The sequence below is a fragment of the Anolis carolinensis genome, unplaced genomic scaffold (genome assembly GCF_035594765.1).
Source record: "Anolis carolinensis isolate JA03-04 unplaced genomic scaffold, rAnoCar3.1.pri scaffold_12, whole genome shotgun sequence".
NCBI lineage: Eukaryota > Metazoa > Chordata > Lepidosauria > Squamata > Dactyloidae > Anolis > Anolis carolinensis.
This window is the reverse complement of record NW_026943823.1, coordinates 3,020,148-3,046,513: the sequence shown is the minus strand read 5'-3', so window position 1 is coordinate 3,046,513 and position 26,366 is coordinate 3,020,148. Positions and strand designations below refer to the sequence as shown.

At 39.8% G+C, this 26,366-nt stretch overlaps 1 long non-coding RNA gene across 1 annotated transcript in view; it reads left to right on the top strand.

The window, feature by feature from the left end:
• LOC134294060 (uncharacterized) overlaps positions 1-22,842 on the top strand; it is a 395,707-nt gene extending 372,865 nt beyond the window's left edge. Inside the window, exon 3 of the long non-coding RNA XR_010001043.1 lies at positions 19,349-22,842. This is a non-coding gene — a long non-coding RNA (uncharacterized LOC134294060). The remainder of the gene's footprint in view (positions 1-19,348) is intronic.
• The last annotated feature ends 3,524 nt before the right edge of the window (positions 22,843-26,366 follow it).

Sequence of the window (26,366 nt, the reverse complement as noted above, 5' to 3'; positions counted from 1 at the left end):
ACTCTGTTCCGCTGAGAAAGTCTTCCGAGTTGAATTGAATTGATGGTGAGAGGCCTACTGAGAAGAGAGGTCACCATAGGTCAAGAAAGTAATGCAGCTAAAAGGAAAATTAAACCAACTCTGTGAATGAATTATAGGTTAACTAGTATTCTGTTCAGCAGAGCACTTGTCGGTGTTATTTATATCAGTTTCTGCAGGGAGAAATGTAATAAAATGAACACTCTAAGAATAAAAAAGAACATTACCTACCCCTCAGGCAATCACATTTCCATGACTTTTTTCTCTTTTTTTCTGTTCAGTAGGGTTCTCGAGTGCTCCACTTTGTAATAAAGTTAAACAATTCTTTGATCAAATTTATCAATTTTTACCCTGTTCGCACATTGTGCCCGAACACTTTGTAAACTCGGTTGTTCTAAATTGCATTGCAGTCTAAAGACATGAAGCTCCCTGGCACAAATCGCCAGATAACCCATCATACATCCTCTGATATTTTCGGAGGAAATACGGAAAGTGTTAGTATCATTTCTACTTTCTCAACAGGAGACTCTCGACCCACCTATGGAAGGTGTTGGAGAAATACATGGATGCTTGGGATAAATTCCTATGGAAAAAAAACTACATTAGAACTTGACTTATCTGTCATCATAGTTCTCTTCATGCTCAAAAGAGTTCTTGTCAGTTTAAAAATGTACCAATATGTCTTTCTATGCATATTTTTAAAAGAAACATATATTGAGGTTAAGGGTTTTTTTTCCTTCAAATTACATGTTATTCTGGAAACAGAACAGAACAAAATGATGGGTAAAATTGCGCACAGTTGCGTGGATCAAAAATAGATGCTGCCTTTGCTAGCTATCAGTCACTCTGAAATAAAAAAAGAAGAAATGTGTATAAGCATAGACTGGACAAGAATAATTTCACCGCCTTTTTTTCCAAAATTTGCCTGTTTCATTTATGTATCTGGTTTCTTTTAATGATCTCAAACCAATTTACACGGGTCTATTATTCCTTGTTAGTCAATCATTTCAACCAATGCATCATGGGCTGTGGTTAGCAGAGCGAGTTAAGCCACCAGCTACATAAAGATCTTGCCGGCCCAAGGTAACTTTCAAGTGTAGGTGAACAGAATTTTGGCACCCCCTCCCAAAACCAATTACTGAAAAATAAAAGCGTTGGCTAAGCAAAAATGTTGGATAATAAGGAAGGATTAAGGAAAAGCCTAAATAAAGAACAACACTCTGAAAACAGGGGAAATCCAGACAGGAAACAAATGTGCACATGCAAATGTGAGTAGATCAATAGGTACCGCTTCTGCGGGAAAGTAATGGCACTCCACACAGTCATGCTGACCACATGACCTAGGAGGTGTCTATGGACAACGCCGGCTCTTCAACTTAGAAATGGAGATGAGCACCATCCCACAGAGTCGGACACGACTAGACTTAATGTCAGGGGAAAATATTTACCTTTATGTTTTTTACACTGTCATATAATCCAGTTCAAAGGAGATGATTTTATATGGCAGCATAGAAAGGGCTTGAGTTGTTAGATCTAGCCCTTCAAATTATCCATAATTCTTAAGAATGAGGCTAAGTATGATGAGAAACCAAAACTGGGTCTAGGACAATGGTGTTGTGTACTCAAGGTTATCAGATTCTTACTGGTTAGTATCAATAAATATGCAGAACTTCGACCGGCTGAAGTGACTTGCTTCATGTGTTCTTTTTTGCTCATTTGCTTTCTCTCAAAAGCGTTCAGTCACTCTGCTCATCAGGCTTTTATGTGTCTTGCCTCCATCCTTTCTTTCTACTTTATATTCAGCATCACATCTTTGGTATCTTGTATCTTTCACCTCCTGCAGTTCTTTTGATTCCTTCGCCAAAACTGCGCTGCTTTTTTGACAAATATTTAGAAGGAACCATTTTTACCGAACCAGCAGTAAATTCAGTATTATCACAACATCTTAACCAGCAGTCGCAGATTTTTTTTTCCATGTCATGTATGAAACTGCAAGTCGCTTCTGGTGTGAGAGAATTGGCTGTCTGCAAAGACATTGCCCAGGGGACATTGCCCGGATGTGTTGATGTTTTTTGCCATTTATTAACAACATTTATATCCTGCCCTTCTCACCCCCAAAGGGGACTCAGGGCGGCTTACAAGTTATATTTACATATAATATATTATATTATTAACATAGCACAATATAAGCATTATATATTACCATATTGTACTATAATATTATATTGTAATATTATTAGTAATATTACATGTAATATAAATACACAATTATATCCTTGTGGGAGGCTTCTCTCATGTCCCTGCATGGAGCTGGAGCTGATAGAGGGAGCTCATCTGCACTCTCTCCAGATTGAATTCGAACCGGCAAACTGCAGGTCAGGAACCCAACCTTCAAGTCAGCAGTCCTGCCGGCACAAGGGTTTACCCCACTGCACCACCATACAGTCGCAGATGTAATATAACTATATTTCAGAGAATATGCAGAAATCAATCAAACAGCAACAAAACAATCCAGTTAGAACAACAGTTTAAACTTCTAAAATCAAGCTGTTTTGTAATGTCTTGGACAACAGTATTCAGGACGTAAACAATAGGAAGATCAGCAGCAGAAGGAGAAATGCCATTTTCTTGTTAGTTTAATAGCCATACATTAGGAAGAAAGTCTTTTCTGAATTCAGTAATAAATAAATAAATAATAGAGTAATAACCAACATGGCCAGAAGCTTTCTCTGTTCAAGACTTGATCTTGAATGCATTGCTTCAAGCATTACTACAGCTTTAATATCTGTATTGCAAATTTAAAACGCTGCACTGACCAAATTGAGGAAGTGTGCTATATACCTACACACACTTACATACAAAAAATATATACTACATACTTTTTATTTATATTCCACTCTATCTCCCCGAGGGAACACAGAGTGAATTACAGAATACGTATACAGAAAATGTTCAATGCCATTATACAGTTGACAACAAAGACAGACAGTACATAAACAGAGGCAAGGCTTCCCTCTTTTTTCCTCTCCGGATTTGGAGGCTGTGCTCGACTCGACCATGGGAAGGTGCTGTTCCATTTTTTAAAAAAAATTTAGTTATAGTTTTAAACAGATACATTAAAAGTGGGAGAACATTTTGGTTGATAGGACAGTAGGAAAAGATTTTTTTAAAAAAGAAAAAAAATAGAGTTGAAGAGAGATAAAACAAAAAAAGAAAAGAAAAAAGGGGAAGGAAAAAAATTGTTGACTTCCATCCATATTTATATTGTCTTCGATCCAATCCCGGATCTCCTCCATTTTCTATCATTCCTTATTTACGTCATAGTTCATGTCTCTCTTGTTACTATTTGACATTATCTGACCATTCTTAATCTATATATATAAAAGGGTAATGAAGTTTCGGCCTAGGACAAAACAACAAAACTACACATCCCAGAAACACTAAACCTGGCAGCACAACCCCTCATCCATGCCTCTACGTTCATACAACAAAAAGAAAAGAAAAATATAGTCCTAATTAGAGGGAGAGGAATAATTGTTTTTATCCAATTGCTGCCAGTTAGAAGGCTAAGCTCCGTCAGGGGAAAACCTTTACCCTTTACCTTAACTACTACCAATATCTCAATACTTTATTTCCCATACCACCATACTTCGCCACAGCAACACGTGGCCGGGCACAGCTAGTTATATTATAATAAATTTCTTTTCTTTTCTAATAAAGTCAAGTAGTGGTTGCCAATCTGTACATTTCTTTGGTAAACCCTGTTGTTTCTTTATTAGATACGTTAATCTGTCCATATTCTTAATTTCCATTAGTTTTATTAACCATTGGTCTACGTTCGGTATAACTTCTTGTCTCCAATTTTTCGCATATATAATCCTCGCTGCTGTTGTCATATAATTCAGTAAGAGTTCATCATTTTCTGTTAGTTTTAAATCTGTTATTCCTAGGAGTATATGTTCTGATCTCATTTGGTATTTAAAGTTCAAAATTGTTTGAGTCAACTCGTGGATTTCTTTCCAGTATTTTCTGGCTTTTTCACATGTCCACCACATGTGCTGTTGTTCCGTTTTTTCATGCCAAGGAGTCTGTTGTCCATGGACACCTTCCTGACTGAATAGCCGGTGTGTCTTCAGGGCACCTTTTTTACCTCCCCGCCAAAGCGGTACCTATTTATCTACTCACATTGCTTTTTCAAACTGCTAGGTAAACAGAAGCTGGGGCTGACAGTGGGAGCTCACCCAACCAGGGGCGGTTCAACCGTTAGGCCAACTAGGCTGTTGCCGGAGCTACCATTCCCTATGGGACGCAGTTGAGGCGCTCCCGTGTGCCTTTACTTTTACTTAACTTTCGATGCAGTTTTCTGGTTTGAAGTTATCCGTGCCTAATATTCCTCTTATTGACTCATCATGGATGCTTCACTGTTCGTTGCAAATATTTTAGGCTGGTGTTTCTCCATCCTTTACTTTTTAAAAAAATATAACTGCCAACACAAAGCTGGAAAAAAACTCCTCCAACACTTTTTTATGATGAATGTTCTGCTTCAGCATTTCTTTGTACACTACATTTAATACTTTAAAAGGGCATTTAACTGTTATGAGGCATAAAATCAATCTTGATTATTATGAGGAATAAAATCTCAGCATTTTACAGAGACAGTAAAACTTTCCAGAAAAAGATTTTTGGTGAGGAAAAAAAAATAAATGAAGACGGAAGAATAATAAATGATGGCCCAGAAAGTTTAATTGATCCGAAAGCTCCTGGCAAGATCTTTATCCAAAGATCATATCTGTGATTGACCTGCAATTTATTTCAGCGGCAGTGATGCTGAAAACACGGCTATGTGTGAAATCTCATTCAGAATTTCATTTGGTCCAACCCTTAATTTGATCCACTTCCTTGTAATGTTGTAAATATTATGAAAAATTGAGGAGAACATATTGCTTATTTATGTCTTGTGTTTATTGGTTACAGTTCCGCAAAGTACATCTTGGTTTGGTTTTATTAAAGTTTTAAATTGGATTTTCAAAGTATTATCACAAGAAAAGAAGCAAGGAACCAAAAGAAAGGGGGAGAGAAAAAGAAGGAGCGTTGCAGCACAACATACTTGGGAGTCACTCTGGACCGTGCTCTGACTTAGAAGGAACACTGCTTGAATATCAAGCAAAAAGTGGGCGCTAGAAATAATATCGTACCAAAGCTGACTGGCACAACCTGGGAATCACAACCAGACACAGTAAAGACACATCCTCTGTTTGGGCCAGAAACGTGCTCAGCCAGCACGTCAACACCTTAAATCATGAAATAGTTTTCTAAGATCCACAGAGATACTTGCAGGATATCAGGGATTCAGAGGAAGTGGAGCAGGAAAGTGTTCGTGAATCTGAGGGTGAGTTGGAATCTGAGGAGGAGATTTCACAAGTACCCACATTTCAGGAAAGGCGAAAGGAAGCAGAACAGAGATGTCATTCAGCTGTAATCACAGCCAGAAATGCAGTTGAGTAATTGGGAACTGCCCTAGCAGCTGTGAGGATACTCAGGGCTATAAAGCAGAAGCAGGTACAGCCAGCTCTTGCTGGTAACAAACTGATTCTAATGCCTTCACTCTCTGTGTGCCTGCTCCAAGTCTGCATCTGTATTTATGCCTGTTTCTTTGTCTGAAGTAAGACTTCCTTTGCATTATTTTACTGAGTGTACTGTACTTTATGTTTTGCTGAAGTAAAGCAGTTTTCATTTACTTACCACAGTGTCTTAAGGCTGTTCTTGAAAGACAAAACAGAACACAGGAACACCTCAGCAAGCAAGAGTCCAAATGTGGCAGGCTAAAATCCGGAATTCTCAATCCATGGCTGAAACCCCCTCCTGGGTACACAGAAGACTGGGTGACTTGGAAAGTGCTGAACAGACTGTGCTCCGGCACCACGAGATGCAGAGCCTGTCTTAGGAAATGGGGCTTCAAAATGGAGTGTAGAATAATATAATAATAATAATATTTTTGTATCCTGCCCCATCTCCCCGGAGGGACTCGGGGTGGCTCACATGGGGACGAAGCCCGGTACATCATAAAATACAGTATCAATACATTTAAAACAAGAACACATAAAACAAGCATATAACCAGTAATATATAATGAACAATAGAAAGGCACTGTTAGAGTATTCGATGCGGTTAGGCAATAAAATATATGTGTGTGCAGTCATTTCAGCCGGGGGGCTGCTGTAAAGAAGGCCCTTTCCCCAGTCCCCACCAGCTTCAAACACTCAACTTCCAACTCTTCCTCCTGTTTCTGAATCCAACAAGCAATCCTTGCACATGATGCATATTTGTGGCATTTTTAATGGCTCCTTCTGGTCTATGGAAATCCTACTGGCAGCCCTGGGTGTCCTCTTCCCAAAGGTGCAGAATCATTGCCTCCAGATCATCGGCCATCCCAGTGTCTTCTGACTTTGCAGTTAAAACAGCTTGTACTAAAAGCAGTTTTTAATACAGGTGCCTGATGCCTTTAACACCCATTTATTTTAATTTCAATTGCACTGAAAGTGGTTTCATGTTTTAACTAATGCCTTTTATGTTTTAGCCTATACCGTTGTTCCTCTCAGGATTATTATTACCTGCCTTGAGTCCCATTTGGGGCAAGAAAGTCAAATGCAATAAATTATTATAGTAAGTGAAGAAAAAGTTAATCCAGCTGGGAGAGAAAGAGGCACTCAAGACCACATGCATATATCATACTTGGACTCAGCCCTGTCTATGGTTACTTTCATTGGCCATAAAATATTGCAATAGATAGGCCAGTCTCCCATCAAGTAGAATTTTCCTTATTTGTTTACTTTCTTTGGTGTGTTGAACATTTAGAAGAGAAAAGTTTTCGGCCGACTCCCTTTAGTTTTTTTTCTGTCCTTTAAAACATCTTCTTAAGCTTGGTTTATGCGCTAAAGCTGTGTGCTTTTTGGTGTGCTTAAAGTTGAGATATTGCCCACCTTGGAGCAAACCACGATCCATTTCACATTTTACGGAGAAGTGTGGCTTGAGAAAGGCCAAATCCCATCGCTTCATCCGTCTTAGAGATGTCCTTATAGCATCTGGTCAAAGTACACGGTTTTTTAAATGTCAGCCAGCCATATCTCCCCTTTATATTGGTCATCTCTCCTGCTCCTAAATAAGTACTTTCATTTATAGCTCTCATCTGTCCTTGTAGTTTTGCAAGCTTTGGGGATGCTGAATTTCCCCCTGAGGATTCAATGCTATACACAAGTCAAGTTGCTTATCCCTCGCTACTCTACTCCAAAATCTTTATTCTTAGGATAGAAGAGGACTGCATATCAGGAAGAAATGCCTGTCACAATATATCACAGGCATAACTGCATTTGCGCTTTCTGAAATCAATGATCTTAACCATACTACACTTTAGTTTGGGTTATGGCCAATATTTTTTTGTAGACAATCGCCAAGTTTAGGTGCTAGACCAATGCAAGAGTGCAGGTTTGCACAACCGCCTTCACTACGAGATGGGCTAAATCCTTAACTGTGAATATTCAATGCAAATCCCATCTGTTGTGACTCAGCTGAAGTCTGATGGGGATTGTGGGATTCAGGTTCCAGATGTTCAAGATTATGGGATTCAGGTTCAAGATGACTGATGGGAATTATGGGATTCAGGTTCAGAGTGTCCCTGTTGTGAGAGATGAGGAGCAGGAAAGCATTCCCACGGCAGGGAATGGTGGAGATGATACTGAAGCTAGCCAGGTGCAAAGGGAGGATAGCTCCCAGCTAGATAGCATTTATTTATTTATTTAAAGTATTTATATTCCGCCCTTCTCACCCCGAAGGGGACTCCGGGCGGATCACATCACACATACAAGGGAAACATTCAATGCCTCAACATAGAACAAAGACAGAGACAAACGCAGCTCCGATCTGGCCTCGAACTCATGACTTCCCGGTCAGAGTGATCTGTTGCAGCTGACTGCTTTATCAGCTTGCACCACAGCCCACACACAGAGGCTGCTGCTAACAAGCTGTCTGGCCTTGATGAAACGGGATCTCTAGATCGAGCTGGCCGTCTGGAATTCTGGGTTCGCCGGAGTGTCAGATTAGCAAACAAAAGGGATGTCAGAGGCCAAAGGAATGCGTTCATGCAATGCAGAGAATATTAAAGGGTGTGCTGAGAGAGAATCCTTTGTCAAAAGCAATGTCTCGTTTGGAGTCAAGAAGCAATCTTTTGCTTTCCTGGATTATCTTGCAGCTTTGTGTATTCAAGTTCATGGGACTAATTACCGAAAGCTTGATCCCAAAGCCTTCATATGGTGCAGTTCCAAACTACATGATATGGCAGTATCGTTCCAGCCTTAGTCCAACATTGAAACCACTGGACAACATGTTTATCTTAATATATAAGCACATCGGGCTAAACACAACAGTCAACTCACATTGAAGGGAATTAAGTTGTTCATCACAACTAACCTAAGCCTTAAAGCTCACAATATATTTCCTTTCAGTAGGACTACTGTTGAGGTTTGCGTAAGGGTGGAAACTGTACAGCCTTCCAGATGTTTTCCGTAGGAAGGTTAAAACTTGGTTATGGGGCCAGGCTTTTGAATAATAATTGGCAGCGTTAACTATTATCATGTATGCTGAACTCAATCGACAGACCCAGTTTTTTTGAACAGAACACGCCTAACTGTATTTTATAATGTGTTTTATGAATACTGATGTAAGTTAATCATAATTTTTAACTGATTTATATTGCGCTGTATAATTTTTATATATGCTTTTTATTGTAAGCCGCCCTGAGTCCCCTGTTGGGTGAGAAGGGCGGGATATAAATATTGTAATAAATAAATAAATTGCATTTCCCAGGAATAACAGACATTGGTGAGGAATACTAGAAGATCAATTCAGTATCTTCTGGAGAGTCACATATTCATTGACTGACTATTTGGAATGGAGTCTCCTGGCAAAGCACATGGCTGTCCAGCTGGCTCAAACTCTGAACAGAAGCATTCCATGTAGTAAACATTTGGTGGAAGGTCCCACTTGGTCAACTTCTACCCACCTTTCCCAAAACGATACAATTTCTGTTTATCGCAACCAATTAAAACTGTTACATGTTATACGTTCTCAGGTATAACAGAACACCAGCAGTGTTCCTCAATGAGGAAATGGGTTGTCAATAAGAACGCCACATGTCAAACTACAGCAACAGTTCTTTGCGAGCAATGCCTTCTGGTTTCTCCTAAGCAACCGCGGCTTTGCCCTCTGCTAATAGGTTAGCTGAACACTGACAAGCCTTGGTCTTCTGAAATGAATTCCTTTGATTGCTCCAGCTGGGGGTAAGGGATGATGCCGAAATCGCCAAGCACTTCAGCACAGGCTTCCTCTGTAGCTGTCAACTGGAATCACCGCAGAAGAGTTACCGTTGGCTCTCAAAAGCAGCTGCTGAGGGGGCTGACTGTACACACACAGACACTCTGAATTCAGAGAAAGTAATTGTGGGAAAGAGGATTGCAGAAAGGAGAGAAACTCTATTTGCACACACTGGGGAAGCATCAGCTACAGAATACAGACAGTGCGGATTCCACAGTTAATTTATTATTGGTATTGTTACATTTATTATTTTACTCTATTAATTATTATTATTACATGTATTATTTTACTCTATTATTGTTGTTACTTTTACATTTAGTTTACTCTATTTTTTATTAATATTAATACATTTATTATTTTACTCTATTATTACATTTACTAGCTGTGCCCGGCCACGTGTTGCTGTGGCATTGTCTGGTGGTGAGAATTCTTGATAGGATTCTGGTTATGCTGGTTTGTGATGACAACTACTGTACAGTATAGAATAAATTTTCATTTTTCTGTTCAACAATAAATGTGAATTCTTCATGGAAAAATAAGACACCCCCTGAAAATAAGACCTAGAGCATCTTTGGGAGCAAAAAATAATATAAGACACTGTCTTATTTTCGAGGAATTGGGGTACTTGTGCAGTGACATAACAATAATAAGCAATGGTGTAGCGATATTAAAGTGTCACTTTTGTGCACTCTGCATTGCCTTGTTCTGCATTGCAGCCTGGTGATATGTTGTAAATTGTCATCTTCATTTCTGCTGTACTTTCTCTGTGACATAAAGTGGACTGATTTATGGATAAAGCATGAGGATCTTGAATTAACGGATTTAACCATATGTCTTATATTTTGTATTGTATTTAATTGTTCTTAATGGATTGTATATATTGTTATGATTTTAACTATGTGTAAGCCACCCAAAGTCCCTCTGGGTGAGAAGGGCAGGATATAAATGCTGGAAATAAATAAATAAATAAACTTGTTGAGGTAATGGTGGTATTGAATGTCTATTGTATTAATAATAATAAAAAATAGAGTAAAATAATAAATGTAACAATACCAATAATAATATAATAATAAATATACCATATATACTTGAGTATAAGCCCACCAGGACCCTCACCCGAGTATAATGTGGTTCCATACAGTTAAATAGTATCCTATGGATCAATATTGACCATATAATGCAGTTCAAAACTGGATTACTATTATTATTATTTTATTATGACACAGCAAACAAGATAGATATTCTGGATTTCATATCACAAAATCACAAGTCAAACACTTCCCAAGTGTCTAGGACTGTGTGATGTATTTTTGGATGATACGTGCAGATCCCAGTAGGGTGGCCTTTTGCAATTGGCAGATCATGATTTTGTCAATGTCTATTGTTTCCAAATGCCGTCTGAGATCTTTTGGCACTGCACCCAGTGTGCCCATCACCACCGGAACCACCTGCACTGGTTTCTGCCAGAGTCTCTGAAGTTCAATCTTGAGGTCCTGATAGCGGCTGAGTTTTTCCTGTTGTTTTTCCTCAATGCGACTGTCACCTGGGATGGCGACATCAATGATCCAAACCTTTTTCTTTTCCACAACTGTGATGTCTGGTGTGTTGTGTTCCAGAACTTTGTCAGTCTGGATTCGGAAGTCCCACAGTATCTTTGCATGCTCATTTTCCAATATTTTTGCAGGTTTGTGATCCCACCAGTTCTTTGCTGCTGGGAGGTGGTACTTGAGGCATAAGTTCCAATGGATCATTTGGGCCACATAGTTGTGCCTCTGTTTGTAGTCTGTCTGTGCGATTTTCTTACAGCAGCTGAGGATATGATCCATGGTTTCGTTGGTTTCCTTGCACAGTCTGCATTTTGGGTCATCAGCTGATTTTTCTATCTTGGCCTGAATTGCCTTTGTTCTGATGTCTTGCTCCTGGGCTGCAAGGATCAGGCCTTCTGTCTCCTTCTTCAGGGTCCCATTCGTGAGCCAGAGCCAGGTCTTCTCCTTATCAGCTTTTCCTTCAATTTTGTCAAGGAACTTTCCATGCAATGTTTTGTTGTGCCAGTTGTCAGCTCTAGTTTGTAGTGCGGTTTTCTTGTACTGGTTTTTTGTCTGCTGTGCTTTGAGGAGTTTCTGATTTTTGACTTCAATCAAAGCAGGTTCTTCACTTTGCTTTACATATTCTGCCAGGGCATGTTCTTATTATGTTGTTATTATTATTATTATTATTATTATTATTATTATTATTATTATTCCCTACTTTATCTCAAAGCAGCTGAACATATATGATAGTGTTGATCCAACCTGAGACTCTAGGTGACTATCAATCAATGATTGATAGGTGACTAGAATTTGGGCATTTGCTCAGAAATGCACTGAATGACCTTGAGCAAAGTGACACTTTCTCAGCATCAGAGGAAAACAATAGCAGACCCCATCTGAACATATCTGGCCAAGAAAACTCCGTGGTAGGTTTGCCTTAGGGTTGGAAACAACTTGAAGGAGCACCAGTACAACAAATATTTATATATTCTTTTGAGCACACACAGTTCCATCGTTGGCAGCCAAAGTGGTTCAAAGGGATAAGAGCAGATTGTGCAGCTCGGCTGCTTATGCTTGGAGTTACAGGTACATTTTGGAAAAGTTTATCTTTTGAACGAGGGGAGGGGGAAATCCTCTATCAGAAAATGGATCAGAAAATGAATACATCCAGATGGCCCTGACATCTCCTATTGTTTCATAAGACCACTACACTTCATGTATTGTGATTTTTATAAACTGATGGATCTTTGTGGAGGAAAAAATACCGCCCAGAGTTGGGGTGCATTGGGGATTTAGTTTTAATCCTCTTAACTTCATTACTCTGAAGTCATTAACTTTGTAAAACAGTTGAAAGAGTTGTCATTCCGGCAACCTTGAGACAAAGGGAAGAAAACTCCCAAGAATTTCCAGACAAGGCACCTGAGTGGGTTTTGATGTGCATAAATAACACACATGAATATTCATGCTCTGTGTGTGTGCGCGCACTTACTTGCGTGTGCATGTGCTTGTGCGATGTTAAGGGTATAAAGTATAACAACAAAAGAGTAAATTTACAAATTTAATGCCAAGATTGAGATGGAGTTGCAAGACAGGTTTGATGCATTTTCAGGTTGGTACAAGTAAGTTGGCACAACCTAGCTGGTGTAAATGGTGCTAGAAAGAAGAAAAAGGCTGTGAAAAAAGTAAGCCAAGGGATGAATCAGTTGATCCATCCAGCAGCTTCCTTGCAACTTTGGTTTCTGCTCTGGTTTCACAATGGGAACTGTCATTATGAGCCCCTGCGCTTCTAAATTTATCAGCGCAACTTGTTAATCTAGTCTTATTTTAAAACTGGGGCACCAATTGAATGATACCTTTTCTGTCCGACTACCTCTTGATTTATTTTTTCTTTTATTACTGAGAACAGTTGGTGCCTCCGAGATAAAGAAACCGAAGTGAACCCACCAAACTCACTGGGACTTACATTTGGGTCAGAATGAATAGGACTGCATGATAGGTCATTCTTAAAATGCATACTTTTCCATACTCTTTAACTTCAAAGCCATTCAAAATACGGGGATGCAAAGGGAAGCGCCACCTCCTCGCCGCAGAACCCTTAATCTGCTTAGGACAACATCCCTGTCTTCGGCAGATTCCCTTGACAATTGATGCATGAACAGAATGGAAGACGGTAGGCTGCCGAACCAGACAGTCCCAGCAGCACACATAAAACAGAATGACTTTCTTTCAGTGTAGTAACAATTTCCCAGCATGGGGCATATAGCACGGAAATGCCTCTGTTCTGTTGCCCTCCCTTTCTGTCACCACTTTGTTTCCCATTGTATTCACTGCTTCTCTCCTGAAAAGCATCTCCTGCGTTCCCTTTTGATCCATATACACACCTTTTCTCTTTAGGCCTTGGCATTGACCCTCCATCCGTTTCCTCTGTTGAACTTGAACCCCTGCTTAGACAATCCATTATATGCCGTCTGCACCCTCACTAGATATACACTTTCCCATTATTCATGTCTGGCATGTTTGCCTGGAAAACCGCAAGAACGCAATCCCTATTGATGTCACTATATGTGTCATTGGAACACAGGAGGACATGATTACTTTTTTCAAGCTATGGTCTGAAGTGGCCTAGGCCACTAATACAATAGAGTTCTGGTTATCCGACATAAATGGGTGGGCCGAATGCTGGGTAACCAAAACTGTTGGATAATAGGAAGGCCCTATTATCCCTCCCAGCAAGCCGGGTGCTTGCCAGGAGGGAAATGTCTCTTCGCTCCCAGCATGTACCCAGCTTGAAGATCCACGCTGCTGCCTAGAAAAACAGTTTTTCTAGGCAGCAACGAGCAGGGAGCCTTTCCAAGCCGGGTGCTTAGCAGGGAGGGAGGAGACTTTTTTCCTCCCGGCAAGCAACCGGCTTGAAGATCCCAAATGCTGCTTAGAAAAACAGATTTTCTAGGCAGCAACAAACAGAGAGCCTTTCCAAGCCGGGTGCTTGGCAGGGAGGGAGGAGACTTTTTCCCTCCGGCAAGCAACCGGCTTGAAGATCCCCAATGCTGCCTAGAAAAACAGTTTTTCTAGGCAGCAACGAGCAGGGAGTCTTTCCAAGCCAGGTGCTGGGCAGGGAGGGAGGAAACTTTTCCCTCCGGCAAGCACCAGGCTTGAATTGCCCCGCTGCTGCCTAGAAAAAACTGCTCACCATAAAACTGCTCACGAAGAAAAGAAGAGGAAGAACAGCCACCATTGGACGGTGAAGCAACAGCTCCCCCTGTGGCCAGAATCGTGAAGCTGGAAAGATGTTAAAAATGCCTCTGTGTCTGTCTAAAACTGAATGTTGTTTGTCTGTTGGCATTGAATGTTTGCCATATATGTGTTCATTGTAATCCGCCCTTAGTCCCCTTCGAGGTGAGAAGGGCGGAATATAAATACTGTAAATAAATAAATAAATAGAAAAACAACTGTTTTTCTAGGCAGCAACGAGCAGGGAACTTTTCCAAGCCAGATGCTTGGCAGGGAGGGAGGAGACTTTTCCCTCCTGGCAAGCACCCGGCTTGAATTGCCCCGCTGCTGCCTAGAAAAACAACTGTTTTTCTAGGCAGCAACATGTAGGGAGCCTCTCCAATCACCAGGCACCTGCTGGGAGGGGCGAGACACCAGCACGTCGGATAATATGGTATGTTGGATAAGCGGAAATTGGATAATCGGAACTCTACTGTATCTCAAAAATTACAGTCCCTGATGACTTAAAGATAGGCTAATGATGCACATCTGAAGAAGTAAGATTAGATACCCTCAGGAGACTTCATGGTTATGGCTTTCTTTCCGAGACAGATGTACAACATTTATTCTGCCTCTCTCATGAGCCATTGAAGACTGTTTATCTGGACTTGGTAATCATCAGTCATTACATCTCTCTATTCCAAACAGAAAGATTATCTATCTTTTCTTTACAACAAACCCCAGGAAAACCAAAGACATTTTAACCAGCTAGCCTAGCTTCCTCCCTGCTGCCTTCTTTCCTTTTCAGTATTGTGTTTTGAAGCATTTTCTTTTTGCACTACAGGTTGGGCGGGGGGATAAACATCTTTGAAAAGGCACCTTGCAAAGGCTAATGAGTCTTTTAATCAACATGATGTGTCCCACCCTGGATAATTAGAGCTCCTGGGAATATTTGCCTGGACACAACAATATGTAAATGTGTCAAAATAGCTAAGAACAGTAAGTCAACAGGAGCCCATCACAAGTGTTTTAACTCTTCTCTTCCAAGTCATGATCAGTTCGGTTCTGGCTTCTTTTCCAATGCATACAAAGGAAACACGCTATTTGTTCTTCTTAGCTTTTTAAATTTTCTGATTGCTTTGGGAACGAGTAATTTTGTATGCATCCTTTTGTAGGCTACTTGCAATCAGGAAGGTATTTCACAATATGTTTAACATATTGTCTTCCCTTATTCGTGATGGGAGCAAGCAATTTTTAAGTGTGTTGAAGAGTGGGGGTTGTGTGTGCATCTTGTCCTTGGCATTATTTTGAGTGCTGGATGCCTTGCTTCGTTGGGAGCAATTCAATAACACAAAGCTGAATAAAGTTTCCATTTTGTTTGAAGTATATGGAACCAGTACACTTGTTTTTTCAAGGGCCCTTTCAGGCCCTTTCCACATAGCAGAATAAAATCCCACATTACCTGCTTTGAACTGGAATATATGGCAGTGTGGACTCAAATAACCCACTTCAAAGCAGATATTGTGGGATTTTCTGCCTTGAAAGTTTCTGGGTTATATGACTGTGTGGAAGGGCCCCCAGACAGGCCCTATATCCCAGGATCTGATCCCAGGTTTTCTGTTTATCCCAGATTATCTAGCAGTGCAGACTCATATAATCCAGTTTAAAGCAGAAAACCTGGGATCCAATCCTGGGATATTTATTTATTTAAAGTATTTATATTCTGCCCTTCTCACCCTGAAGGGGACTCAGGGCGGATCACATTGTACACATATAAGGCAAACATTCAATGCCATATAACATAGAACAGAGACAGAGACAGACGCAGAGGCAATTTAAACCTTCTCCAGCTTCCAGCTTCCTGAGGGTAGGCTCGATTCCGGCCACAGGGGGAGCAGCTGCTTCATCATCCACTGCAACAGCAACTTCTCATTCCAACGGCAGCTGGGTGATTTTTATGGTGTCGTATAAGTGGTACTTATAAGTGGTACTTAAATTTCCTACTTGATAGATGCAACTATCTTTCTTAGGTCAGCAACGAGCAGGGGCTATATTTTATTTATTTATTTATTTATTTATTTATTTATTTACAATATTTATATTCCGCCCTTCTCACCCCGAAGGGGAATCCGGGCGGATCACATTACACATATAAGGCAAACATTCAATGCCTTAACATAGAACAAAGACAAAGACAAACACGGGGCTCCGAGCTGGCCTCGAACTCATGACCTCTTGGTCAGAGTGATTTGTTGCACTGGCTGCAGCTGGTTGCTCAACAGCCTGCGCCACAGCCCGGGCCCAATTTTAATTGTCGGGTGCTCACCCCGACACGGGCTGGCCTCGAACTCATGACCTCTTGGTCAGAGTGATTTATTGCAGCTGGCTGCTAACCAGCCTGTGCCACAGCCCGGATATAAGCCCAGGCTTTAGCACAGCAGCTTAATCACCAAGCTCTAATAAACCTTGCCAACCGGAAGGTTGAGAGTTCGAAGCCTGGGTCAGGATGAGCTATTTGGCAGGAAGATGGAGCAATAATATCCCCCAGTGGCCAGAACTAAGCACAGCCTCCAAAGACGCCAAAGATGGGAAAGCCTATATATACCTCTATCTGTTGTCTTGTCATTGTTATAATCGGCATTGAATGTTTGTCATATATGTGTTCTGTGATCTGCCCAGAGTCCCCTTCGGTGTGAGAATTGTGGAATATAAATATTGTAAATAAATAAATAAAGAGCCTGTCTGGAAGGGCCCCAGGATGCCAGTATGGGTAATGAACCTGGAACATGGAAGTAACCAGAGGCAAAAGAAAAAGTGCAAATGAAAAGAAAAAGTAATAAAACATATGGAAGTAGAGGTGGTATGAAAGTGTAAAGCATGATAAGGGAAATAAAAATGCATAGCTATTATGTTATCAATAATCCCATTTACAACAGAAATTCATAAGAAGCCAACGAACATCTAGGAAGGTGGTTGGATTGTTGCAGAACAAGTTAGGAAGGTGTAGGGCAGATGGGTTTGTCTGTAATGATGCTTTCAAACAGTGTGTATGAAGAACTGGGGCAAATCATTGTGACAAAGGATGAAGCTCTAGGTCTTAAAGACAAATTCAGAACTGTCTCGTCATCTCACTCGGATAGCACTCACCTAGTTTTCTTAAAGAAAGGGTGAAACAGTTGAACCTGGAGTCATCCAGGAAAGCTTGAGTTGTCAAACGTTCATAGCAAAAGGATGCATTTTGTACAGTGCATATTACAACTCTGAGTTTTTCTTCTTGTCACCACCTCAAACAACTCCTAAAAAGGAGGGAAGAAAATGCCATAGTTGGTTGCTAGTCAGCATTAGAGGTGTGCAAAATTCAGGTTTGACGATTCAGGATTCAGGAAAATTCAGCAATCCGGCAGCTACCCTGTTTCCCTGAAAATAAGACATTCCCAGAAAATAGGACCTAGTAGAGGTTTTGCTGAATTGCTAAATATAAGACTTCCCCTGAAAGTAAGACCTAGCAAAGTTTTTGTTTGGAAGCTTGCAGGATTGGTAAATGTACATACCATAGATTGTTGTACATGGGAATAAAGGTAGTAACAAGAAATAATAATCTATATATATAAAAGGGTAATGGAATCACGGCACCGGAGAAAACCACTAAACTAAATGCCCCACAACCTCAAAAATTGACAGCACAACCTCTATGTTCATACAACAAAAAGAAAAGGAAAAATTAAGACCTAGCCACAGCAACACGTGGCCGGGCACAGCTAGTAATATAATAATAACTTTATTCTTGTATCCCACCTCCATCTCCCAGAAGGGACTCAGGGCAGCTTACACAGGGACAAGCCCAAGAACAACATAAATTTACATACAAACAGAAATTTAAAACAGTAATTAAAAACAAATAGCAATAAAATATAATATAGAAATTTTTGAAAGGATTCACAGTTTAGTTATGCTGGTTTGTGATGACAACTGCTGTACAGTAGATAATACATTTTCATTTTTTAAAAATTCAACCATAAATGTGAATTCTGCTTTGTGGAAAAATAAGACATCTCCTGAAAATAAAACCTAGTGCATCTTTGGGAGCAAAAATTTATACAGTAGAGTCTCACTTATCCAACATAAACGGGCCGGCAGAATGTTGGATAAGCGAATATGTTGGATAATAAGGAGAGATTAAGAAAAAGCCTGTTAAACATCAAATTAGGTTATGATTTTACAAATTAAGCACCAAAACATCATGTTATACAACAAATTTGACAGAAAAAGTAGTAATGCTATGTAGTAATTACTGTATTTACGAATTTAGCACCAAAATATCACAATGTATTGAAAGCATTGACTACAAAAATGTGTTGGATAATCCAGAATGTTGGATAAGCGAGTGTTGGATAAGTGAGACTCTACTGTATAAGACACTGTCTTATTTTTGGGGAAACAGGGTACATCATCAAAAACCTTTGGAGATACAGTCATTAATTAATCAGCCCGAGAGGGTTTTTAATAATCTATCCCGTTTTTATTACGATTTTACCATTTATGTGTTTTGGATGCAATTTTTTATCCTGTATTTTTGTTTTAATTGATATATTGTATTACTGTTTTATCTTTTTATAGTGTGATTTGTATTATGTTACCTGTGTTTTGTTCTATGTTGTTTGGGCCTCTGCCCCATGTAAGCCGCCTCGAGTCCCTGCGGGGAGATGGTGGCAGGGTATAAATAAAGTTTTTTTATTATTATTATTATTATTATTATTATTATTATTATTATTATTTAAAACCTTCTTCAACTTTGTCTTGATCTTCTTCTATCTATGCCCATTTTTAAACAGCACACGATAATAAAAAGCAGTGTGTTGTCGAAGGCTTTCATGGCCGGGATCACAGGGTTGTTGTATGTCTTTCGGGCTGTGTGGCCATGTTCCAGAAGTATTCTCTTCTGACGTTTCGCCCACATCTATGGCAGGCATCCTCAGAGGTTGTGAGGTACCTCACAACCTCTGAGGACGCCTGCCATAGATGTGGGCGAAACGTCAGGAGAGAATACTTCTGGAACATGGCCACACAGCCCGAAAGACATACAACAACCCAATAAAAAGCAGCTTTACAAATATTGTGTTAAAAAAGCAATTTTGTTAAAAAGCAGAACAAGGGTAAAACACATTTATCGTCATTCAAATTAAACCTTCCTTCTTCAAACTCAGCATTCTCCATTTTCTTTTCAGTGACTGAAGGAGTAGCCCATTGTTTCTTTGAGTGGAAAGTAAGAAGGTTGCATCCTTGGGGAAGTGTCTATGTGAAGAGCAAAGAAATGCAGCGACGTATTGGCACCCCCGACAGTGGAGTCAGCGCACTGCTATCTGAAAAGACATTTGAGAGCACGAGAATGATTTTGCATTTGAGCTGACCTTCAATTTCCATCTCAAGCATGACAAAAAAAAATAGTGTGGGTTTCCTTTTGTGTTGGTTATTCTCTTCTTCTTTTCTCTTTGCAAGTTGTGTTCCTCTCTTTTATTTATCCCTTTTGGAAAACCTCCTCTGAATATCGAGTGCCTCCATCAGTTGGCCTCTTTCTTAATCCGTCAACTTTCTGCATGACCTCTCCGACTGTCTGGAGGAGCAATCTGTTCCTGTTCCAGGCTGTTTCCTACCTCGCTGATAGCCTGCTTACTCTCCTTCAGGGCTGCCAAGGACCAAGGTCTCTCCGTGTGACACATGGCTACTGTGTCAGTCACAGAGTCACAGACTGAAACCAATACCTATGGCCCTGCTGCTCCTAGTCCTTTAAAAGACCTCTGGGCTGTAACATTCGGTCTCTCCCACAGTTGCCATTGCACGATGGGGCATCCGTTGAGCCAGAGCAAGTGGCTGGGAAGAAATAAGAGGACAATGTGGTGCAGGAGAGCCCAGAAAAGCTATGAGGGAATTTATGTCAGGGTATTGTGTATTGTGAAATGTTAAAATCAATCTGGGTTATTAGAAATGCCTTATGTGTTAGTTTTTCGGCAAGGCATTTCAGCAGTTATGGAGTTCATGAGAGTCTACTATGATTGATGTATCACAGGACCAATGGGGTCAAGTTTGTTTTGACCGGGACTTTCTTTCTTGTTCCTGTGGAATGCAGAGGAGTTTCCTGAGCAGAAGAGCAGTGTGCTGTGTGTGCATGAGTCGCTTCGGCGAGCACTCATGGAGAGAAGGACTGATTTGCTCTGTTTGTATATAGAAATGTAAATAAAAGTTTATTGCCGTTGGATTTCCAACCGAACCCTCATCTGCTGGAGTGTGTTTGTCCAGTGCTGTTTTTCACACCGGGAGACAGTCTGGAGAGAAGGAGGTGAAGACCGGGATGGTGAATTTTTGGATTTCACTCTGCTACACATCATCTCCCCTGACAATTTATTTATTTATTTATTTATTACAATACTTATATCCCGCCCTTCTCACCCACAGGGGACTCAGGGCGGCTTACAATAAAACACAATATAAAAATATTACAGACAATTCAATCAATTAAAATCAAAGACATTAAATTTAATTTAATGGGGCTGGGCTGTGGCGCAGGCTGTTGAGCAGCTGCAATAAATCACTCTGACCATGAGGTCATGAGTTCGAGGCCAGCCTGTGACGGGGTGAGCACCCGTCAATTAAAAATAAAAAATAGCCCCTGCTCGTTGCTGACCTAGCAACCCGAAAGATAGTTGCATCTATCAAGTAGGAAATAAGGTACCACTTATAAAAAATGTGTGGAGGCAAGTTTAACTAATTTACGACCTGGAATGAGGAAGTGCCGTCAGAGTGGATGATGACGCAGCTGCTCCCCCCTGTGGCCAGAATCGAACATCCCCTCAGGAGAAGGTTAAATTGCCTCTGCGTCTGTCTCTGTCTCGGTCTCTGTTTGATGTGTTTATGGGCATTGAATGTTTTCCCTATGTGTGTATAATGTGATCCGCCCTGAGTCCCCTTCGGGGTGAAAAGGGCAGAATATAAATACTGTAAATAAATAAATTAAACATTGATAAAAATACACATATAAATACACAATTGGTGCATTTCGAGTCTGATAACTGGTCTGTCATTGAATTCTAGGATGGTAATAATTGATGCTGCTGTTGTTGATCGAAGGCCTGGTCCCACAACCAGAACAGAATAAATTCTCAACCCCTTACAAGTGTTAACCAGAATTCAGAAAGCATGAAATAGTAAAACAAAAAGATATTTCATATAAATCAACAGTGGATTATATGTTCTCAATAGACATAAACATAAGAACTGCAACAATGACTGCTATAATGGGTTTTAAATGGGTTTTAAAAAGTAGAGAATGTGATTCAGATCACCGAAATATCGTATTATTTGACCACCCTAGGTTTTGTCCCTCTTTGTACCTCTAGCACAGGCATGGACTGTTGTGGCTCAGCCTTTGCCTTTGCGTGATTTTTTTAAAAGATAATTTTTTATTCAGCTTTTTCAAATCAACAATGACATAGACATGGACGTATAATAAAGTAAAATGCAAAATTGAGAGCAGGGTTGAAAAAGAAAGAGATAGAGAGAGGGGAAAGGGAAGAAGTAAAGGGGGGGGGAAGCAAAAACAAAAAATACAAACAGACCAAGAAAAGCCAAAAGAAATAACACTAAAATTGACTTCCATCTATTGCATGGTGACGTTATGATTTTTTTGTCTTTATAGCAATTCAGATTTGTTCTGGTAGCTTTTTTTTTCATGTCAGGAGCAACTGGAGTTGCTTCTGGAGTGAGAGAATTGGCTGTCTGCAAGGATGTTGCCCAGGGGACATTGCCCAGATATTTGGATGTTTTTATCATCCTTGTGGGAGGCTTCTCTCATGTCCCCACATGGAGCTGGAGCTGATAGAGGGAGCTCATCCGAACTCTCCCCGGGTGGGATTCGAACCTGGCAGCCTTCAGGTCAGCAACCCAGCCTTCAAGTCACAAGGCTTTTATCCCCTAGGCCACTAGAGGCTCCCCTTTCTGGTAGCTCAGTCCACTCCTATTCTCCTATTGTAAGGCTCGGTTTTTAGTTTTGCATACTTGGATCTCATATGATAATTCTCATTTTTTTCCTCTCTTGAGTAATTAATGCCTTTGTGTAATTCTGATGTGCCTTTGCATGACTCTGATGAAGATTGTGGGTTATATGTGCATAATGATGGGATTCAGGATGAATTTGAGGATGACTCTGATGCTGGGAATTATAGGAGTTGTGGGAAATCAAGAGCAGGGAGTTGTTCCCATGGAAATAAATCATGATGTTGTTTCTAACGAAGAATTTCAGGTGCAGGGAGTAGAAAGGGAGGATAACGCTTTGCCGCCCGATAATGATCTCAGTGGCCTTGACTCTGGGGATCTCGATCGGGCTACGAGACTGGAATTTAGAGGGTTGTGGAGAAGTCTTTGCATAGGTAATAAACGAGAGTTCAAAGAGAAACTGAACACCTTTATGTCATGCTTTTTAAACAGTCTGTTCGCAGAGAGCTCTCTGTCAATGCAACTCCATCGCTTGATCTAGAAGCAAGTCTGCTTTCCTGTAATATCTCGTGGATATATTCTGTTTGCTGGGACCTTTGGCTTCCATGAAAAGGACCTTGTTCTATGGACTTATTGCTTACAGCCTTAGTTTTGTACCTATCTTTTGGAACTGAACTTTTCCCCTTTTATGAACTATCCTTTGCCTATTTTCTAAATAAACTACAAAAGACTACTTCCTGTGTGTGGCTTGGTGTCTTTAGCAAGGTGAAGCTAACCTGAGGTGCGACGTGGACAAACTTTGTTAAGAATTGTGGGCATTGAAGTCCAAAATTCATGGATGATTGAAGTTTGCCCATGCCTGATCAAGCGTAAAGGATCTCAAGGCCCTTCCAGACAGGCCTTTAATGTTGGTTTTACAAGAAGCATCCAAACAACACTCCTGGTAAAAGCGAATTAATGTGGAGCAAACCAGAGTTTTCCAGTTTAATTCGCATTTATTAAATATCTCATTAGAAAAAAATCACTCCGCAGAGTCAGACATGAGTACCGTCTCCAGAAGCCGGAAATGAAAGGAGAAGCCTTTGCCTTTGTTATGTTTGTCTGTTCCATTGAAGACGATTGTAAAGGCATTGAATATTTCCCTATGTTTGCAAATGCTGTAATCTGTTCTGAGTCCTCTAGGATTGAATCTTTTGTTTGAGACAGTTATAGATCATGAGACATCTGAACTCTATTTTTACAGTGTTTTAATTTCGGATACTCTTCTTTTTGTTATCCAATACTTACAGGATCATTTTCAGCCACATGCCATTTGTGTTGAGACCATTCTTCTGGAGAAGATATTGGTGATCTCTTTGTACTAGTCTCATTATTGCCATTGACAAAGGCAAAACAAATCTTTATTAGCCTCTGAAGACCTGAACTGATGGAACATTATACTTTTTAAACAAAGTCACTTGGAGTCCCATTTTGGAGGAGAAAGTGAGATGTGAATAAAGATGGTGATGAAGGAACTCAATCCTAATGTCTGAGCTTCACACTGATTTTCCTCCAACACAGTAAAAACATTTAATGGCACAGAATGCATTCATCTGTAACTTGTGACTTTGTGAAGCCAATTTTGATGCCTCCTCCTTACATTATTCATCGCAGAACATCATAAACACATTCTCACATTCTCTTTTTCTCTATCTTTCTCTCCTATCTCACGGTCTGAAGGTCAGAGCATCTATTTCCATCATCATCCATGACTGGAACCACTTTGGATCAATTTAAGAGAGAAAAATCATATGGCTGACCAGTATCGAGCAGAGAGGTCTTCTTCTGGGCCAGCAAGCAGATGCAACTTGTTCGGAGAGGTTCTTCTATCTTTTGTGGTCAACACTTGCTCATGGAAAAACAAGGCTTTCGAGAAAGTTTTCAGGGAGCAGATGACTTTATATGAAAAAAGAAAGTTTAGAAACTTTTGTCTGAAGTTCTTAAACTCTCTTTGGTCAGACAAATTGAACCAGCAAAGGTTCTGTATCATTCATAACCATGTACGAGATGGTCACTAAGAATATAATCGGCAAATTCAAAACACAGAATGAGGTCCTAGCATTTGATAATTGACAACTCTAGCTTCCAAGAAGTATAGGAAAGAAGCTGCCTTATGCTGAATGAATTTATGGCTCCAACTAACCCAGTACTGTCAATGCTCACTAGCTTTCCAGGATTTCAGGCAAAATTCATGACTGAAAGCACATGAGTCATCTCCATTCCGCCCATTCCCATATATGTAACCAGGGGTGAGTTGAAACTCTAGAGCAGTAGTAGCAACAATAACATTATTTTTGTTGCTACTACAGAACTGTAATTTTGCTACTGTTATAAATCGTAATGGAAATATCTCATATACAGGATGTACCGTATGTACTCGAGTATAAGCCAACCCAAATATAAGCCGAGGCACCTAATTTTACCACCAAAAAACTGGGAAAACATTGACTCCGAAGGTGGTAAATTTCAGAAATAAAAATAGATAACAATAACATTATATTAATTGAGGCATCCGTAGTTTAAATGTTTTTGAATATTTACATAAAGCTCAAATTTAAGATAAGACTGTCCAACTCTGATCAAATCATTATTCTCATCTTCTTCAATGTGAATGTGCTTATGTATCCTTTTAATAATAGAGTAAAATAATACATGTAATAATAATAATAATAATAATAATAATAATAATAATAATAATAATAATAAATACAGGAAAATAATACATGTAAATAGAGTAAAATAATAAATGCAATAATAATAGTAATAAGAATAATCAGAGTGAAATAATAAATGTATTATTATTAATAATAAAAATAGAGTAAAATAAATGTAATAGTAGCAATAATAATAGAGAAAAATAATAAATGTACCATATATTCTCAAGTATAAGCCAACCAGGACCCTCACCCGAGTATAAGCCGAGGGGGACTTTTTTTTTCAGTCTTAAAAAGAGGGCTGAAAAACTAGGCTTATCCTCGAGTATATACAGTAACTGTAATTGTGCTACTGTTATAAATCGTAATAGAAATATCTGATATACAGGATGTATTTTCATTCACTGGACCAAATTTGGCACTATTACCTTATTTTTATATCCTCCATCTCCCTGAGGAGACTCAGGGTGCCTTGCATGGGGCCAAGCCCAGATAGTCACAAACAGTGCAAAAGACATGACGAAATAAAAACAAATCAATAAAACATATTAAAATCACATATACAATAAAAGATAGTTAGATAAAAACCTGAGAAACTCATAAAACGAACCAGACCAGAAGAAAGTGCATACACAGTAAAGTCTCACTTATCCAACACTCACTTATCCAATGTTCTGAATTATCCAAAGCATTTTTGTAGTCAATGTTTTCAATACATCATGATATTTTGGTGCTAAATTCGTAAATACAGTAATTACTACATAGCATTACTGCATATTGAACTACTTTTCTGTCAAATTTGTTGTATAACGTGATGTTTTGGTGCTTAATTTGTAAAATCATAACCTAATTTGATGTTTAATAGGCTTTTCCTTACTCCCTCCTTATTATCCATCATATTCGCTTATCCAACATTCTGCCGGCCCGTTTATGTTGGATAAGTGAGCCCCTACTGTAGTAGGAATATAAACTAAAGGAGAGGTAAATAACCCGGGACTATTGTATGGAAAGGGCTTGGGATGAGGTAAATATAAAAACTATTCCGACTAAGGAATGGAATAAAGTGCAACGGAGATGTTGTTGATCAATGGAACAACCCTAAGCGTAAGGGCGAGAATAATCACAATATCTAAGTGAACATAACAAGTGGCAATTAGATTTGGAGAGACATTGCTCAACTTTATGTTGGAAATATAGTCGTACATCAAGTTCCATCTGGAAGCACCATTTTAATTCTTCTAGTTGACTTTGGAAATGGAAATGCCATGTGTCCTATTGTGCAACGATCTTTAATCTCCAGACATCACAAAACGTATGGAATATGGAGATGAGCTTTAGTCCTATGATTTTCTCCTCCAACTTTCCTCCTCTCTCTTCATTTCCTTTTGGAATTTTTTTTTTTTGATTTTTTTTTTGGGAGCCCCCAGATGGCGTAGTGGACTAAGTGACTTGAAGGTTGGGTTGCTGACCTGAAAGCTGCCAGGTTCGAATCCCACCTGGGGAGAGTGCGGATGAGCTCCCTCTATCAGCTCCAGCTCCATGCGGGGACACGAGAGAAGCCTCC